Raw genomic sequence first — 4,982 nt, forward strand, 5'->3', positions numbered from 1 at the left:
CATGTCTAATATGTGCTGGACATTGTGTTAGGTGTGGAATTGCCTCTCATCTCTAGGCCATTTAGAATTGGTTCTACACAATTTAGTACTTAAGAGATATAAGGCAGTATATTTCTGATTCCTGATTGCTAGTCTTGTACCTATAACTGGACTGTTTGTTTCTCATGGGCATGGGCTACCATAATTTGTATTCTAACACAAGCTGAGTGTATATCTAATAAACAGGAAAACTCCTGTACTGGCTCTTTATCTATGTTCTTCTTTGCCATCTTGCTTTCAAGATTAAAACCTTCGGAAAAATAGGGTTTAAATATTGCTGAAAAGAAAGTCTCATTACAGTTCCTTAGAGTAGTAACTCTCTCTACTTTCTCTCTTTTCTCTTCCCTTTCTAGAAAAATTTTCTAGAAAAATTTTGTCTTTCCCTGTTTTGAAGTCTGCAATGAAGAATACTATTTTAGTAAAGGTAATATAGTATTTTATCTTGAATTTGACTTTAAAAAATTATGTCAAATTTTGTTTGACTTTGGAAGAATTTATTCTGATCTTAGAAAAATTATCATAATTTTTTGTGCCATTCTATAGAAAATGGCATTTGGGAAGTTTTTTTTGCACATAATATTTATCTAAAGCCTCTTCATGGATATTTTCTTTCTCTTCATCCTGAGGAGACATCTCTGTGGATATTATGCTTGGTATAAAGGAGGTATGGAATGGCAAGGGGAGAGGGCCAAATACAGAGGGTAAAGTCCTGAGGCCAATTGTTAAATTTACAAATCACAACAAGTATTATCCAAGTTATGGTTTCATCCATGGCTGAAGCTGTTTATTCGTCAAATACATATTGAGCATCTGTTGTGTCTTAAGCACTGTTCTGGGGATATAGTAGTGACTGAGACAGAAAAAAGTTATTTTCCTCATGGAACTCATCTTCTAGAAGGTGAAATTCTGAAGCTTTTCAGAAGAATATATGACATATTTTAATGGCTAGTCCAAAACAAGACTCAGTTTTAAAAAAACTGCATAGTCATCCTCACATGGATGTTCGACATCTGATCTTTTTTTTTTTTTTAAGATTTTGTTTATTTATTTGAGAGAGAAAGCACCAGCCAGGGGAGGGGCAGAGAAGCAGACTCCCCACTGAGCAGGGAGCCTGATGTGGGACTCTTTCCCAGGACTCAGAGATCATGATCTGAGCCGAAGGCAGATGCTTAACCGACTGAAGCACCCAGGTGCCCCTGATCTTTTTTTTTTTTTTTAAAGTATGTCCGTGATTTTTTATGTACAGGTCACATTGATGGACATCTAACATTTTATTTACCAAGTACGATGTGTTCCTTTAGGAAATGCAGCTTTTGTATGGTCCAAAGAAAATCTATATCCAATTATGTTGTTAGAATTTTCTTCAAAGCTATCTGTGCTGGTTTTTAATATATATTCACACACTTAACTAAAACTTGGGGGATGGGGATGGGGTTGGGGGGAAGGATACTAAGTTTCTTTAAAATTAGGTACCTTATTTCTTTTATGTATGCTTTTATTTTATTTTATTTTGTTTTTTATCTTGGATGTAGGCCTATTTTCATTCTGAAATAAATGCAATGTTCTCAGAATCTACAGATGGAAAAAATTTCATGGCTGCTGGTACACGATGTTCTCTGTTATCTAGATTTTTAAAAATTTACCTTTGCCTCATTGGGTGATGCTAAGTTTTCTGTTCAATTCACTGTATCTACTGACCTTTTGTGGAGTCTGTTCTTCCAAAGTTTTTGAGATGGGAACGCACAGCATGTTGCCTTCCATGTCATGTCAGTCATTCCTCTCTTTGACTTTACTTGTGTTCTCAAGTCAGTATGTTCCAGATTAATGAGGCATTTGTTCTTAATCAAGAAACTATTTAAGAATACACTTTTAATTTTAACAACCTGTTTGTGATGAATCGTTTCTACATGCCCTTCTCATATTTGAGGATACTTCAAACCTGTTGCCTTTTTTTGCACAGTTCCCAAATATCTGAACACTGGTAGTTGCTATGACCCAGTGATCTCAAGGGACTGAAAAAACAGGGTTATTGATTTCCTTCAGAAAATCATTCAAATAGTTCCCTTAAACTAAAAATTACTTCAAATAACAATAATTTTCAAAGCAGCTGTTAAGCAAACTGTGGGGTTATACATTATATGTTTTTAATGTTCCCTTTAAACATCTATATCTAATGAAGTCCTACTGTTTTATGAGAAACCATGTTAGAAATAATTTGTGAAGTAAATTCTATGCCATTAGCTGATTTAATTAAAATGTACTCTGTTGATTTATGTTTTATTTTTTATTTAAATAACTATCAGGTAGGTGCGTGTGTGTGTGTGCACACACATGCTTTATTTGATGCTGCACAAACAAGTGATTCATGACCTCTTAATAATAACAGCTAACATCTATTGAGTGCTTATTATCTTCCAGGTTTTGTTCCCAGTCTGTTAAATCTACTAACTCATTTACTATTCTCCACTGCCAATTTGGGAACCCTGTTTTATTCCTGTGTTATAAATCAAGAAACTGAGGCACCAAGATGATAGTGATTTGCCCAAGATCACATAGAAATTACATGGCAGATTAGAGATTGGAAACCTAGTAGTCTGGCTCTAAAACTCAAGCTCCTAAACACAAGGCTATATATACCACTCTAGACATGAAGAAGCTCCGGGTATTGTCAGTTCCTTCTTAGGAACTTTAGTTATTTTGCACTACCTGAAATGTATTTGTAAACCTTACTTCTCTGTGGTCCATTGTGCTAGCTACTTGGTTCTCTGGTCCTCCTTTTATAGGTGCTAAAAAGGGAACAATTGAATTAGACCCTTTCAAAATTTATATATTTGTTTATTTACTGGATTTATGTTTCTTTTAAACAGAGTATATTGAGTTGAGAAATGGAAACTCGGATTGGCAGAATTCCTCCATGTCTCTATGATGGCTTTGAGCATATGAAAGAATAACACTAGTTGTCTTGTGATAATACAAATCATGTTGTGCTTGCTCAAGTAACTGACTGACTTTTTGGGTTTCATGGTGAGTTCATTCCATTTCAAAGAGTTGTAGGAGAAATATGTCCCACTTATCTTTTAAAATGAAGATTCAATATAATTATGTTTCACCTTATTCCACCCAGGATTCCATGTTTTAGAATTATTTAAGATTCATTGTTGTTCCCAGTGTAAAGCCTAATGGGAATGATGGGTTTAAAGTTTCCTATCACTGCAGGCAATATCATAGAAATAGAAGATTAGTCAGATTCATTGATAAGAAAAGAATAAGCATGGTTTGATTTTTTCTTTCATAAGTTACTTTCTACATGTTCCTGACAAATCCACTGATCTCTTTGAGGCTCAGCATCCCATATGGTAAGTTCAGATGGTGGGAATTTTATTCATCAGGACCCTTTGGCTTACATGGGACAGAATCCAACCAAAACTAATTTGAGCAAAGTAGAGAATTTAGAAGACTCAAGGATAGAAATCCAGCCGGATTTGAGGCAGAACTGGAAATGGAGACCTGAGCACCGTTAGGACTTCATGTAGCTCTTACCTCTTTGACTTTCTGGTGTATGAGCTTTATTTTTTTCTCTTTCTTATTTCCTCCCCTATTTTGTTCCACATGACTAGAAATATGGTTACTGATCGTTGGTCTCCTATCTTTACACATCATACTTCAGGCACCCAAAGAATGACTGTCATTTCTGGATAAAATATTCTGAGGGATGGATTCCAATTTTTCCCATTTGTGTCAGGTGCCTGACTGCAACTTAAAAGCTTTAGCTAAGAATATGAGGTCCGGGGTAGGGATTATGATAAAGCCTATGATAAAGTCTATTATTTTGAGTCTAGTGTCTACTCCTGAGCCAATAAACTGTTGCCCTAGAGCAACATCTATAATAACCTCATGAATGGGGTGAGGAAAATAGGCATTTCCCAAATGAGGGGGCTGGACAGATAACCCCATGTATGTCTGCTGTAGTTAACACCAGCTTGTACATAATAATAGGCCCTTTTCTGTCTTTGATCATAATAAATGATATGAGAAGTCTACGTTTTGATGGGTATAAAATATTTAGCCCCAAGCCTACTGTACATATATAGATTCTTCTATAAAACATCTTTGTCTGTGATTTTCCTGTAAATGGATATGTGTTTATTTATTAATTGATTAAAAACGAACTTTGGGATTCATGGATAGCAATTGTTTAATTGATCAAAACTGAGTTTTGGGTTTCAGGGATAGCTTAAAATAAAGAATAGAGATTGTAGGGAGAGCATTAAATTCTGAGTTATTACAAATGTAACTAAATAATAAGTAAGATTTGGAACCAGGAAAAATAATTGTACTGAATAAAAAAAATGGAAGATTAAATGAATCTGGTAGATTAGCAGGTAAGAAGTGAAATTAAAAGAGTCTTTTATGAAAGCTGGAAACCAGTATGAATTCATAGTTTGAGTCTTAGAAGAACCAGGCTCTGATGGTTATTTTCTGTTTGACAGATTTATACTGGGAAGGAATCAGATTTGGGTGATGAAAAAGACACCCTGGATAGAATAGTTTATACATAAGATGCAAAATGTAGAATGCTTCTTTTTCAGGTAAGTATCTGTCCAGGTGTGATGTGGATATGGCAATGTTTCCTACTTTCCCCAGTGTGGCTTTGTAGTACTCAAGGCTATTGTCAGTGTCTTGCCAGGGAGGAAGGCTAACATGAGAGTTCAATTCCTGCAACTTCCTGGTGGCAGGAGGAGTGATGGGGAAGGTAGGCACCTGGCACTTGACACTTCATCGTACCCCGTTCTCAATTGGCTTTTAATTTTGTGAAGGAGACCACTCATAGTTTACAAAGGATCAGAGAGCAAGGCTGTGGTGTGTGCACTACTATTTCTGTTTAGTGCATTTTTCTTTCATGGGTCCAGTGTCACCTGGCATCTGTCCAAGTTTGTTTTTAT

This window comes from Eumetopias jubatus, unplaced genomic scaffold, assembly GCF_037043125.1.
Source record: "Eumetopias jubatus isolate StellerSeaLion01/CBP00866 unplaced genomic scaffold, mEumJub1_p1.0 scaffold_1, whole genome shotgun sequence".
Classification (NCBI taxonomy): Eukaryota; Metazoa; Chordata; class Mammalia; order Carnivora; family Otariidae; genus Eumetopias; species Eumetopias jubatus.